Here is a 15,099-nt window from a genome sequence, read left to right on the forward strand (position 1 = left end):
GATTCAAGATCAACCTCCTTTCTCTGTCCTAACCACTCACTTTCTCTACCACCACCTTGAGATTATAAAAAGTAGTCACCAAAAGAATCTAAAATGGCGTGATGGGTCTTAATGGACATAAGTGGCAAAGCCCAGCCTTGCCTGCACTTTCCCTATTCTGTGAAAGCTCCTCCATTCAAAGAATGCCTCCGCACTTGGTCTTCCCTCAGCAGGTGGCTCAGTGGGTGGCAGCTGTAGACAGCAGTAAATTTATCAGATAGCACTCTGTCTACCATTTGAGGGGAAATACCTAGCATTACAGATGAACAAAGAGGGAGGCTATTTGTTCAGATATGGCTTTTGAAGAATCTGTACATTTCATTGTTCTCGTCTCTATTCATACAATATTCTATGAATATTTATTGCATACCTACTATGTGCAAAGATCTATTATCAAACAGGGAGGTATTACAGCATAGTAATTATGGAATACAGGCTTTTGATCAGTGTTTTACAAACTCTGCATCATAATTGATTCACATAGTCAACTTAGTATGTCATTACCATCATTAAAAATAACAGAAAAGAATATATTTTATGAATGTATATGTATACATGCACACATATGGATGTACATCAAACCAAATATAATCATTGTTTCATGAAATTGTTTTAATTTTACATTCATCTGTATAAACATACATGTAGATACATGCATGTGTTTGTATATATTTATATATATTTATCACGTCTGTTCTGATTTATGAAGCAAAATGTATTTCATACTATGCACATTGCCAAAAAAAAATAGGAAGGGGATTACAAGATGGCGGCTAGAGGTAGGAAGCAGAAAGCGAGCCTCCTATACTGAAATCTTGGAGAGCCGCTGGAGACACACTTTGCAGGCATAATCACTGAGAAAAGGCATAACTTTGACCCCTCCACACCTCCAGCCGGCGCAGAGAATCTCCACTTCACGATAAACGGAGAAACGAGGAGGGACCCTGGGCCACCAGTTGCCGGCACCCACTGGGAAGACGCGGACCAGCTTACTGTCGATTAGTACACTAACACTCCCTGTTTATACCTTTGAAACTCTCTTGTCTGATACCTTGTTCTGCTTTCTCCCTCTTGTCTGTATATTTGTTTTCCCCTTTTCTTTAACTTCTTGCTTTCCATCTCAGCTCACCCTTCCATTCTAAATATTACCATTGTTATTATTACAAGCTAGAAAATACTTAATTGCACACAGTACAGGGACAGTAACAACACCAACGACAATGACGGGAAGACAGAAAAAACAGGGAAAACAGTTTCCCCACAGCAAAAAATTAGTATAGGAACCAGAGGGGAATGAAGAGAACAGAAACTCAGATCCAGACTCCAACAAAATGAAGATAAACTATGCCAAAGGACCCAATGAAGCCCACAAGAATAACTTAAAAGAAGACATACTACAAGTACTCAATGAGAATTTTATAGAGATGATACTGGATAGGATCAACCAAAATATACAGGAGACACTCAAGAAATTCCAAGATAACAAAAATAGAGAATTTGAAAAAGCAAAAGAAGAAATAAAGGAAACCATAGAAGAACTGTATAAACACCAAAGTGAAACAGAGAACACAATGAATAAACGGATAAATGAACTCAGGATAAAAATAGACAACATTAAAGAGGAAACCAGCCAGGATATGGAAAACCTCAGAAAAAAGAACGAAACAGAACTGCAAAACAAAATGGAAGGCCAATCCAGCAGAATAGAACAAACAGAAGACAGAATCTCAGAACTTGAAGATGAAATGGTAATGAAAGGAAAAACTGAAGGACTAATAATTAAACAACTCAAGACCTGTGAAAAGAAAATGCAAGAACTCACTGACTCCATCAAAAGACCAAACTTGAGAATCATGGGCATCGAAGAAGGAGAAGAGGTGCAAGCGAAGGGAATGCGTAATATATTCAACAAAATAATAATGGAAAATTTCCCAAATCTAGAGAAAGACATTCCCATACAGATGCAAGAGGCCTCCAGGACACCAAACAGACCAGATCAAAATAGAACTACCCCACGACATATCATCATTAAAACAACAAGTTCAGAAACTAAGGAAAGAATATTGAAGGCTGTAAGAGAGAAAAAACAAGTAACATACAAAGGTAAACCCATCAAAATCACAGCAGACTTCTCAAAAGAAACATTAAAAGTAAGAAAAGCACGGGGTGAGATCTTCCGGGCACTGAATGAAAATAACTTCAACCCCAGAATACTCTACCCAGCAAAGCTAACACTCAAAATAGATGGAGCAATAAAAGTCTTCCATGATAAACAGAAACTAAAACAATATGTGACCACAAAGCCACCATTACAAAAGATTCTGCAAGGGATTCTGCACATAGAAAGTGACACCCAACTTAACCATGAAAAGACAGGCAGCACCAAACTACAGGAAAAGAAAAAGCAAGACAGTAGAGAGTAACCTCAACTTAGGTACACACAATCAAACCTTCAAACAACTAAGACAACTAAATGGCAGGAATCACCACATACCTATCAGTACTAACGCTTAATGTTAATGGACTTAATTCCCCATCAAAAGACACCGTTTGACAAAATAGATTAAAAAAGAAGATCCAACAATTTGTTGCTTACAGGAGACTCATCTCACCGACAGAAATAAGCATATGCTTAGGATGAAAGGCTGGAAGATTTACCAAGCCAATGGACCCCAAAAACAGGCAGGAGTAGCAATACTTATCTCTGACAAAGTAGACTTCAAACCTACATTGATCAAACGAGATAAAGAAGGACATTCCATACTAATAAAAGGGGAAACAGACCAAAAGGAAATAATAATCATCAACCTGTATGCACCCAATTTCAATGCACCCAATTTCATCAAACATACCCTGAAAGACCTAAAAGAATATATAAACGCCAACACAGTGGTTGTGGGAAACTTTAACACTCCATTATCATCAATAGATAGGTCATCTAAACAAAAAATCAATAAAGAAATCCAAGATCTAAAATATGCAATAGATCAAATGGACCTAGTAGATGTCTACAGAACATTTCATCCAACCTCTACACAATATACATTCTTCTCAGCAGCCCACGGAACCTTCTCCAAAATAGATGATATCCTAGGGCACAAAGCAAGCCTCAAAAATATAAGAAAATAGAAATAATACCGTGCATACTATCTGACCACAATGCAGTAAAAGTAGAACTCAAGAACAAAAGTAAAGGCAAAAAACATGCAAATAGCTGGAAACTAAATAACTCATTACTTAATGAACAATGGATCATCGATGAAATAAAAGAGGAAATTAAAAAGTTCCTGGAAGTCAATGAAAATGAAAACACAACCTACCAGAACCTATGGGACACAGCTAAGGCGGTCTTGAGAGGAAAGTTTATAGCCATGAGTGCATACATTAAAAAGATTGAAAGATCCCAAATCAATGACCTAATGATACATCTCAAACTCCTAGAAAAACAAGAACAAGCAAATCCCAAAACAAATAGAAGGAGAGAAATAATAAAAATAAGAGCTGAAATCAACGAAATAGAAACCAAAAAAACCATACAAAGAATTAATGAAACAAAAAGTTGGTTCTTTGAAAAAATAAACAAGATCGATAGACCCCTGGCAAACCTGACTAAAATGAGGAGAGAAAAAACCCAAATTAGTAGAATTAGGAATGCAAAAGGGGAGATAACAACAAACACCATGGAAGTCCAGGAAATCATCAGAGACTACTTTGAGAACCTATATTCAAATAAATTTGAAAATCTAAAAGAAATGGACAGATTTCTAGATACATATGATCATCCAAAACTGAACCAAGAGGAAATTAATCACCTGAATAGACCTATAACACAAAATGAAATTGAAGCAGCAATCAAGAGTCTCCCCAAAAAGAAAAGTCCAGGACCTGATGGATTCTCTGCTGAATTCTATCAGACCTTTAAAGAAGAACTGATACCAACCCTCCTTAAACTGTTCCACGAAATAGAAAGGGAAGGAAAACTGCCAAACACATTTTATGAAGCCAGTATTACACTTATCCCAAAACCAGGCAAAGACACCTCCAAAAAGGAGAACTATAGGCCAATCTCCTTAATGAACATTGATGCAAAAATCTTCAACAAAATAATGGCAAACCGAATTCAGCAACACATCAAAAAGATTATTCACCACGACCAAGTAAGCTTCATCCCAGGGATGCAGGGGTGGTTCAACATACGAAAATCAATAAATGTAATAAACCACATTAACAGAAGCAAAGACAAAAACCACTTGATCATCTCAATAGATGCAGAAAAAGTCTTTGAGAAGATCCAACATCATTTCATGATAAAAGCTCTAAGAAAACTAGGAATAGAAGGAAAGTTCCTCAACATTATAAAAGCTATAGATGACAAACCTACAGCCAGCATTATACTTAACGGAGAAAAACTGAAACCATTCCCTCTAAAATCAGGAACCAGACAAGGATGCCCACTATCTCCACTCCTATTCAACATAGTACTGGAATTCCTAGCCAGAGCAATTAGGCAAGAAGAAGGAATAAAAGGAATACAAATAGGTAAAGAAACTGTCAAAATATCCCTATTTGCAGACGACATGATCCTATACCTTAAAGACCCAAAAAACTCTACTCAGAAGCTTCTAGACATCATCAATAGCTATAGCAAGGTAGGATATAAAATCAACATAGAAAAATCATTAGCATTTCTATACACTAACAATGAGCAAACGGAAAAAGAATGTATGAATACAATTCCATTTACAATAGCCTCAAAAAAAATCAAATACCTAGGTGTAAACCTAACAAAAGATGTGAAAGACCTCTACAAGGAAAACTATACAGTTCTGAAGAAAGAGATTGAGGAAGACTATAGAAACTGGAGAGATCTCCCATGCTCATGGATTGGTAGAATCAACATAGTAAAAATGTCGATACTCCCCAAAGTAATCTACATGTTTAATGCAATTCCCATCAAAATTCCAATGACATTCATTAAAGAGATTGAAAAATCTACCATGAAATTTATATGGAAACACAAGAGGCCGTGAATAGCCAAGGCAATACTCAGTCAAAAGAACAATGCAGGAGATATCACAATACCTGACTTCAAACTATATTACAAAGCAATAACAATAAAAAGAGATGGTACTGGCACAAAAACAGACATGAAGACCAGTGGAACAGAATAGAGGACCCAGTTATGAAGCCACACAACTATAACCAACTTATCTTTGACAAAGGAGCTAAAAATATACGATGGAGAAATAGCAGCCTCTTCAACAAAAACTGCTGGGAAAACTGGTTAGCAGTCTGCAAAAAACTGAAACTAGATCAATGTATATCACCCTATACCAAGATTAACTCAAAATGGATCAAGGATCTTAATATCAGACCCCAAACTCTTAAGTTGATACAGGAAAGAGTAGGAAATACTCTGGAGATGGTAGGTATAGGTAAGAACTTTCTCAATGAAACCCCAGCAGCACAGCAACTAAGAGACAGCATAGATAAATGGGACCTCATAAAGCTAAAAAGCTTCTGTTCATCAAAAGAAATGGTCTCTAAACTGAAGAGAACACCCACAGAGTGGGAGAAAATATTTGCCAACTACACATCAGACAAAGGACTGATAACCAGAATATATAGGGAACTTAAAAAACTAAATTCTCCCAAAACTAATGAACCAATAAAGAAATGGGCATGTGAACTAAACAGAACTTTCTCAAAAGAAGAAATTCAAATGGCCAGAAAACACATGAAAAAATGCTCACCATCTCTAGCCATAAAGGAAATGCAAATTAAAACCATGCTAAGATTCCACCTCACCCCTGTTAGAATAGCCATCATCAGCAACACCACCAACAACAGGTGTTGGCGAGGATGCGGGGAAAAAGGAACCCTCTTACACTGTTGGTGGGAATGTAGACTAGTATAACCACTCTGGAAAAAAATTTGGAGGCTACTTAAAAAGCTAGACATCGATCTACCATTTGATCCAGCAATACCACTCTTGGGGATATACCCAAAAGACTGTTACTCCAGAGGCACCTGCACATCCATGTTTATTGTGGCACTATTCACAATAGCCAAGTTATGGAAACAGCCAAGATGCCCCACCACTGACGAATGGATTAAGAAAATGTGGTATCTATACACAATGGAATTTTATGCAGCCATGAAGAAGAACGAAATGTTATCATTCGCTGGTAAATGGATAGAATTGGAGAACATCATTCTGAGTGAGGTTAGCCTGGCCCAAAAGACCAAAAATTGTATGTTCTCCCTCATATGTGGACATTAGATCAAGGGTAAACACAACAAGGGATTGGACTATGAGCACATGATAAAAACGAGAGCACACAAGGGAGGGGTGAGGATAGGTAAGACACCTAAAAAATTAGCTAGCATTTGTTGCCCTCAACGCAGAGAAACTAAAGCAGATACCTTAAAAGCAACTGAGGCCAATAGGAAAAGGGGAACAGGTACTAGAGAAAAGGTTAGTTCAAGAAGAATTAACCTAGAAGGTAACACCCACGCACAGGAAATCAATGTGAGTCAATGCCCTGTATAGCTATCCTTATCTCAACCAGCAAAAACCCTTGTTCCTTCCTATTATTGCTTATACTCTCTCTACAACAAAATTAGAAATAAGGGCAAAATAGTTTCTGCTGGGTATTGAGGGGGGAGAGAGGGAGGGGCGGAGTGGGTGGTAAGGGAGGGGGTGGGGGCAGGGGGGAGAAATGACCCAAGCCTTGTATGCACATATGAATAATAAAAGAAAAAAAAATAGGAAATCAACACTGCTATAGATCCCTACTGCTAGAATTCAAAATCCTGGCTGTTCTACTTACTAACTCTGTACCCTTCAAGTTTTCTAAACCTCAAATGCGTCTGCTAATTAGGGCTAGGATGTGAGGATTAAATGAGCTAATCCCCTGAACGGGCTCAACATGGTGCATAACACTCAATGCATAGATGCATTTTAACAAAAGGTATGAGCTAATTTCACAAAACTTCCTTCACTTGATACAAAAGCCCACCAAGCCAGCAATGCAGATGTTATTACTCCACTTAAAAATGAGGACAGTGCAGTTCAGAGATTGTAACTTTCTCAAAGTTATGCAGTGAATAAGCAGTGAGAAAGCCAGAAACCACACCTGAACTTCCATTTCACCCCACGCATGTTTTCAGCTATAAGTGGTGTCCCTGGAAGTCAGGGGCACTACCAAACTAGGAGAGAAGATAGCACTGCTTTGTCTTTTCCCCCATCTTCTTCTTTCCTAGATTTCACATGATATGAGCATTTGTACATTAAGGAATAAATCTTTTCTTTTTAAATTTTGCTTTCTTTGCTATCACAAAGCTACCACACAGACTACTATCACCCACATAAATGTACACAAATTGCTTCCCATAATCACAGAAATCCTTTTGATAAATCCAATCAACTTTGAAAAAAGTGGGACTGTCCCACTGTAACTAGCATTCACCATCATAAACTTTATCTACTTTCTCTCCTAGGATTTTGTGTGAACTCCAGTGATCTGGGAAGTTCCCATGTGGGAACAAATTTTATTTTAAAGTAGATATTAATACATCTTTCATTGTGGGTATAGCACTGCTTCTCCAATGAGCTGTTATAAATCATGTTTTACTTTCCTTTCAAATTTGGTAATCATACAAATTCAAGAACTAATTTGAGAGAAAAAATTATGTCTGGAAGTACACTTTAAAAAATCTAAAAAGTTGAGTTTGTGTATCTGAGGTCTTTGTAACTATTGTGGACTACCTCACTTCTGAGTAATCCATAGCTGAAGAGGGTCTAACAGTATTCACTGTGCTCTAGCTCTCAGGATGTCAAATCTCTCCTATAAATCTCCACTATTTATAATTATATATTCAGACAAAATTAAGTGCAGCATAAATCTGTCTATCCATCTGCTCTTTTTAGGTGATAACAGTTACTGAGGGGAACATGCATCTTCCATTGTGTATCAAAATACCTAACTCAAGACTTTAACCGTTTTGGCTAAGCCAGTAAGTACATTTTTGTTGTACTTACTGTTTTGCCATGCAAAGTATCATGGCCAAATTGACTTAACTACTACTGTCCCCTGGGCTCTAAAATGTTAATGAACTGGGTAGTCTGCAGTATCAATCACAAGAATCAGTCACACTTTGCTTATTCAGAGATCTGAGCTACCTCAACACTGGCCTCCTCCTTGTGAAACTTCAGCACCTGCTTCCTATTCATGAACATCACTGCATCATAATCCCACCCACCAATCACCGCACCAGATCAACAGCTGACATACTCATGACCCCCAAAACTGGATTTGCTGAATATGATGGAAACGACCTGCCTGTAACTTGGGCAGACACATTTCTCATGCACGGAAACCTGTCTGTCCACGCTCCTGTACAGGAAGGAGCAACCCTGCTGTTTCCAGGTCTTAACACAAAAGACTGAAACAGAGCAGTTTAATTAACTGTAAATTCATACTTGCAATTACGCTTCATAGTAATTTTCTTTTTTTTTTTTTTTTGGTGGCATAGGTCCTTGCACTTGCTAGGCAGGTCCTGTATCACTTGAGCCATGCCTCCAGTTCTTTTTGCTTTGGTTATTTTGGGGATAGGGTCCCAAGATGCAAAACACATTTATGTCTAGGCTGGCCTGGACATTGACCCTCCAGTTTATGCTTCTTGTGTAGTTGGGATGACAGGCATGAAACACAGGTGTTGGCTGAGATGAGGTCTAGCAAACATATTGGTTGAGATGGGGTCTTGTGAGGTTTTTCCCCAGACTGGCCTGAAACCACAAACTTCCTGATCTCCACCTCCTGATTAGTTACCATAGTAAAATTCTTTGTGGCACTACTGGAGTTTGAATTTAGAGCTTTGCACTTGCTGGGCAGGTGCTTTACCAACTGAGCCACTCCACCAGCCCTATTGTGATAATTTTTTTAAAAAAATTGTCTCTAGCCAAGCACCAGTGGCTCACACCTGTAATCCTAGCTACTCAGGAGGCAGAGATCCAGGAGGATCACAGTTTGAAGCCAGCCTGGGCAAATAGTTCTTGAGACCCTATCTCAAAAAAACCCTTCACAAAAAAGGCCTGGTGGAGTGGCTCATGGTGTCGGCCCTGAGTTCAAACCCCAGTACCACCAAAAAAAAATTGTCTCTAAGATACTTGTTAATCATACTTAATCCAAAAAATACAAAAATCTAAATGCTCCAAAATCTGAAACGTTTTGAGTTCAACATGATGTCACAAGTCTGATGGAGTAACGCATACAAACTTTGTTTCACGTACAAAATCATTAAAACACTGTAGACAATTACCTTCGGGCTATGTGTATAAGGTGTTTATAAAATACAAATGAATTTTGCTTTTGAACTTGGGTCCCATTCCAAACACACTTCATTATGTATATGCAAATATATCCAAATTCAGAAAAAAAAAATCCAAACACTTCTATTCCCAAGCATTTCAGATAAGGGACACTCAACTTATTCCATCATCTCCTCTGTAAATTATTAATTTATGCTATTACATGCTATGTGTTATTAATTGTTCCCATGTTTATGAAGATGTATTTGGAGAAATGGAAGGAACACACCACAACAGGCATTTTTGCTTCAGGCAGGCAACTATTTCTCTTTCCTCCCATCCATCCCCTCAAACATGTCCAAACCTTATCCATCTTTCAACACCAGTCTGGCTACTTAGTAATTTCTTATCCACAGGCCAAGTGCACCCCAGACAAGACTGATTATTATATACTTCTGACAGTCCTCCCCAACCATTGACAGCCCATTACATCACATAGGGACTGCTGCCCTAGTTTGAGTAGCCTGCTGTTCCTGGGCCTTTGATTCTTCCTCATTCCTTTTAGTACAATTCTATCCTGGTAACATCCTAGACATGCCACTCTCCCTTTCCCTCTGAATTTTCCCACTCAAGAGCTCCTCATCAGGTATGTATATGAGCTGTAACCAGTAGCAACACCTCCTTGAAGTTAATGATCTGAAGACCTCAATTTCTGACGAGTGGTTCTAGTGCAGAAGTTAACAATCTGTCCAGTGAGTCAGGTACCTGGATTTGAAGGTTAGCTTTGCCTTAATCATGGGCAAGTCCCTCAGCTTCTCACTCAACCAGTAACAGTGAGTATATCACGGGGTTATGAGAATGAAAGATCATACATGCAAAGCACAGTGCCTGGGGCTCGAAGCCATTGTTATCAGTCCATGTCCCCACGCTCTGCCCAATTACTTCCACTCCCTGACCAATGACATGGGGGTGGCTCTGTGCTTTAGCTGTCATCTGGTAGGACAGAAGCATGATCTGTTTCTTCTATTCCCAGAGTGACTGGTAAAGACTGTGCACAAGGCCGAGCATGTACAGCACGCCTACTGTACCAAATATCAGCAAGATGCTGGAAAACCTTGTGAAAAGGCTTTGCAATGAGCATGCAGTATGAGCTACTTAACCCGACTAAGTTCAAGGGAAGCTAAAGCAAGACATCTGATGTAGCTGAAGTGATCCAAACTTCAAGGCGAGAGGACTCTTATCTAGAAAGACAAAAAGATCTGGATCTTGAAAGAACAGATAAGATGAAAAAGCAACGATTTCCCATTAGGACAGTGATTAGATGGGGTATGCTCCACTTTGTAGCAAAGTAATTATACAAATGTTTCTACAAAGCAGGCCACTCAGAATGTGCTTAAACCTAGTATGATCTCAGAAAAATGATCTTAGGCAGAGGAGAAAAAACTTCAAGTTTTCTTTTAGGATCTCTAAAGCAGTGCTTCCCAGGCTTAAAGTGCATACATATCACCTGGGGATCTTGTTAAAATGTAAATTCTTATTCTGGTCCAATAAATTTGAGGTGTGATCCACAAGTCTACACTTCTAACAAGCAGGTAAGGGGCAGACTTTGAATAGCAAAGCCCCAAGTGTCCAATGTGCAGTGTGTCCAGATCATCAAGGCTGACTTTGACTTCCCTCTGCCTTGTGCTGTGTCTTGCACACACTCAGGCTGCACAGGCTATGTGAATGCTGTCATCCTTGACGAGGGGACCTGGCCATCTGATCATCAAGACCTGTGGAACTGGGGTCTGGAAATGCAGGTAACAGCCTCTGTGTGGGGTGGTGTTGCATGACCCTCATCTGTTGCCATCACCACTGATCCTCTGACCTGGAATAGCCTGGCTCACAGCCAACACTCAGCAAACTGTGTCCAAAGGATGGAACATCTTCCTTACCTCCTAAATCACTGACCACACTTCCTATCCTTCAGGCAGCCTCTTCAAATACAATCCATGCAACTCTCTCTCAAGATAATGAGGTGTGACAGTCATTGGGCCACTACCCCTAATCCACTCCCTCCTCTTTCCAATGCATTCCTTGACCAACTCGCACTCTTGCAAATACCCCCAATTCCTGCCTTCTGTCCTGTATTCAGCACCTCTGGCAAAACTCCCAACAAGTAAACTACATTATTCACCTCTGCTACCTGTGTCCCCTCTCCCAAGGCATGGCCCCTACTTCCTCTCCTTCTTCCCCTTCTGCCATTTTCCATCTGTGTTATGTTCACAGGCCCCTTTACTTTTGTCAACATGTCAAGCATGTTACTCTGCTTAAAATGCTTCTGTCTTGGGTATATACATAGCTGCCACCTTCAGATCTCTGCTAACATGTCACCTTATTGGAAACCCTCTAACCACTCTGTATAAAATAGAATCCTTCTCTCAATGCTGTTTTTTCCTCTGCTGAATTTTTTTCATGCCAGATAACAGCTAACATGCTGTGTTATTTTTAGTTTTTCTGAGTATTGTCTATACTTCCTCTCTGTAATTTAAGTTTATCTTTGGTCCCAATTATAATACCTAGTGTAAAATAGAGCTTATTGGAGCTGATAAATGTCTAAGTGGATCTAAATATTGCAGAGAAAAATCACAAATTCAGGTGGATTGATAATACAGAAAATCAGTCTTTAAACTCAGCTAGGTCCCCAGTCTTAATCTTGCCAAATTTTACTAGTCAGTTTATTCTATCACTCCCTTAGGTGACTATTCTACTCATCATTTCTTCAATCTCATAATTCTCCCCTACCAAACACCACACATCAGCAGATGGCCTTGCCTTCTGATTCAAAGACAGAATAGAAGTTATTGGAAGCTCAACAGCCCTGAATCTGCACTATTCCTTTCTTCATCCAAGAAAGACCCATTTCTTTCACCTATGCCCTGGATGCCTTTTCTCTCTGCTTCTTAGGAACCTCACAGGTGAACTCAAGCTCATCAATTTCAATCTCAGTCAACAGACCTCTCTCCCACTCGCCCTCTGCTTTGGTTTACTATGCTTTATCAAAACTCTCAGAAACGCATGCTGGACTTTAATTTCCATTACGAAATGTTAAGATGTGGACTAGGTAGGACTTTTCAGAGGTCAATGGAATGGATTAACCCATTCATACAACAAATCGACTGATGGATTTATGGGGTTATCTCAGTTTGCTGAGCTTTCTCTTAGACTCCCTGTCTTTTATCATGAGATGCCCTGAGCTCCTTGGGACTCCAGCCAGTGAGGAGGATCACCAGATTCAGCCCCTTGACCTTGGACTAGGATTGTGAGTCAAAATGCACCTCTTTTCTCTATAATTTACCCACTATGTAGAACTATTAGCAAGAAAAAAAATGGACTCAGACTCTTTCTTCTCCCACTCCATCATCCTTTTTCAAACATGTTCAGCCACTTACATATAAGAAAAAGCACTAATGAGATGGGGAAAAAGAGAGGAGAAAAGAAAAGAAAAAGTGAAGCTTCCTATCTTCCCAGACCATATTGCTCCCCAACCCCATGGCCAGTCTTTCTATTTCTACTCACACTCACTCCACTCCCTCACCTCTGTCTTTCCAGCACCCACAGAAACCTGGCTTCTGCCACTATACTGCACCAAGATGGCTTCTTGCTCATATCTTCAATGGTCTATCACCAGGTGGCTAAATCCAATAAACATTCTGCAGTCAAGAAATGAGTTTAGAGTCACACAAATGAGACTGAACTATTGTAGAACAGCTGGTAATACAAGATGACTTCAATCACTTCACACAGTTGTCCAGTTCCAACAAAAAGCAGTTTTGTCTCCTAGCACGAGACTTGCAGAATGTGAAAGGATAGGAGGATAGTTTTATTAAAATTTGCCCAGAGGGACAAAGTTCCTTAAGGCATCACTTCTTTCTTTACTTTAGAAAATTCTTTTCTTGACTCAGGATATAATATGGGTTACTAGAGAAATGAAAAAATTTCAAAAAAAAAAAAGAAACATTTTCCTTTATAACAGAGAGTCACGTTTTCTCAGGACTTGCTGAAAAGTACCTTTCTTGCTGGAAGATTAATATTTAGATATTTTGATTCAAAAATCTCCTGAGTTCCACTAGGATGTAAGGACAGTTGAAGAAACAGCCACTTCTCTTGGAGTTGTACTGATGCAAGGCTGGAGAGTATCATCATGGACAGTGATGCTAGCTGCTAGGCAGGTACTTCCAGAGGCAATCACCTACACTTGCTGGGTCAGGGGAGCTGCTGTCCCTGGAAGTGGGTGTAAATGCTCTTTTTTGGGGGGGTGGAATTGGGTTTGAACTTAGGGCTTCACACTTGCCAACAGGTGCTGTACTGCTTGAGCCATGCCTACAGTCCATTTTGCTCTGGTTAGTTTAGAGATGTGGTCTTGCAAACTATTTGCCTAGGCTGGCCTTGAAGTATGATCCTCCTGATCTCAGCCTCCTAAGTAGCTAGGATTACAGGCATGAGCCACCAACACCCAGCTAATGCTCTTTATAAGTGTTTTTGATTTGGATAAGGCTGTCCTGGAATTTACAATGAACCAGTTAAAATCTATTCATTTCCACTTCCTTTCTTACATGACCTATAGCAAAGGTGACTGTTACAATACTTAATTCTCTACCCAGAGGCAGTCCTGTCTGCTATTTTTTGAACATGATCTAGGCCTACTCAGGAACACTTACACCTCTACTTGTACAGTCTTTCCTATATGAATGTGGATAGGTTTCCTGAATAAGAACTCCTTGCTTTCTTTGTTTGAAGAGGTGCTGCTTTGCAAATTCTCTCCAGGGCACTCCTTACCTGTTGCAAGTCATAAACCTCACTTCACTCCTTTATCTCCTGGTTGTGTTTATTGGCTTTGCACTCACCAATGGATGAACCCACTGGTTTTGGTTAGAGTGAGATGATCCTGTAAAGGAAATGCTGAGTACGTGCCCTTCAAGTTCCAGCCTTTAATCTACTTCAAGACCAAGTACCTGTGTTTCAACATCCTTAATGTCAGCAGTGCTGCATGAATTGATTACCTAATTTGTTCATTTTATTTAAAGTAAATTCTTCCCTAAGCATCTCTAGAAAGAAAGGCCAGGAACCCATCTATGTGCTACACAGGAAATCTCCAGGCCCATATCTCTAAGCTTTCTTTTTTTCTTTTTCTTTTTTTAATTTGATGAGCTTTAAATGAGTTTAGAGTACATACAGTCATCCATGACAGAGTTAAACCACTGTTTTTCTTTGTCACATGAGACATGATCCTTTTATAAGATGAAATCACTTTATACTGGCTTTGGTTAGCCTCTAAGTCAGACATAACTAGTCACTCTGCATTTCTACATCTTCATTCAGAGAGGGCTAAATGAACATATTTGGCTGAAGCAAAGTCAAGGCCAGCTCAATGTTCATCCGTGTCTTCAGGTACCATTCCTGGTATGGGAGCACCTCCTCCTTCATGTGAGCTGGGACTGTGGAAATACTAGTAGAACAATGGCTGTACTTAAGGCCAGGCACTGAAGTTTAAATGGTGGCTATCAGTGGGCTTCAACACTTCTGTTTAGGGCATTCTAACTGCCTCATAAGAGAATCATTTCAAAGTGAAGCACTGCTCAGTTTGTCAACCAATTTCCTGCATGAATCCATCTTCTACAGTACTCCATGTAACCCACTCAGGTAGCAGTCACCATGTACACTGTGATGGCAGCTTTCCGATCTGTTACCCAACTGGATGAAATTTC

General features: G+C 39.5%; 1 protein-coding gene across 2 annotated transcripts in view; it reads right to left on the bottom strand.

The window, feature by feature from the left end:
• The window catches only part of Xkr4 (XK related 4), a 404,161-nt gene that overhangs the window by 365,820 nt on the left and 23,242 nt on the right, over positions 1-15,099 (bottom strand). The window lies entirely within an intron of this gene.

This window comes from Castor canadensis, chromosome 3 (assembly GCF_047511655.1).
Source record: "Castor canadensis chromosome 3, mCasCan1.hap1v2, whole genome shotgun sequence".
Taxonomy (NCBI): domain Eukaryota; kingdom Metazoa; phylum Chordata; class Mammalia; order Rodentia; family Castoridae; genus Castor; species Castor canadensis.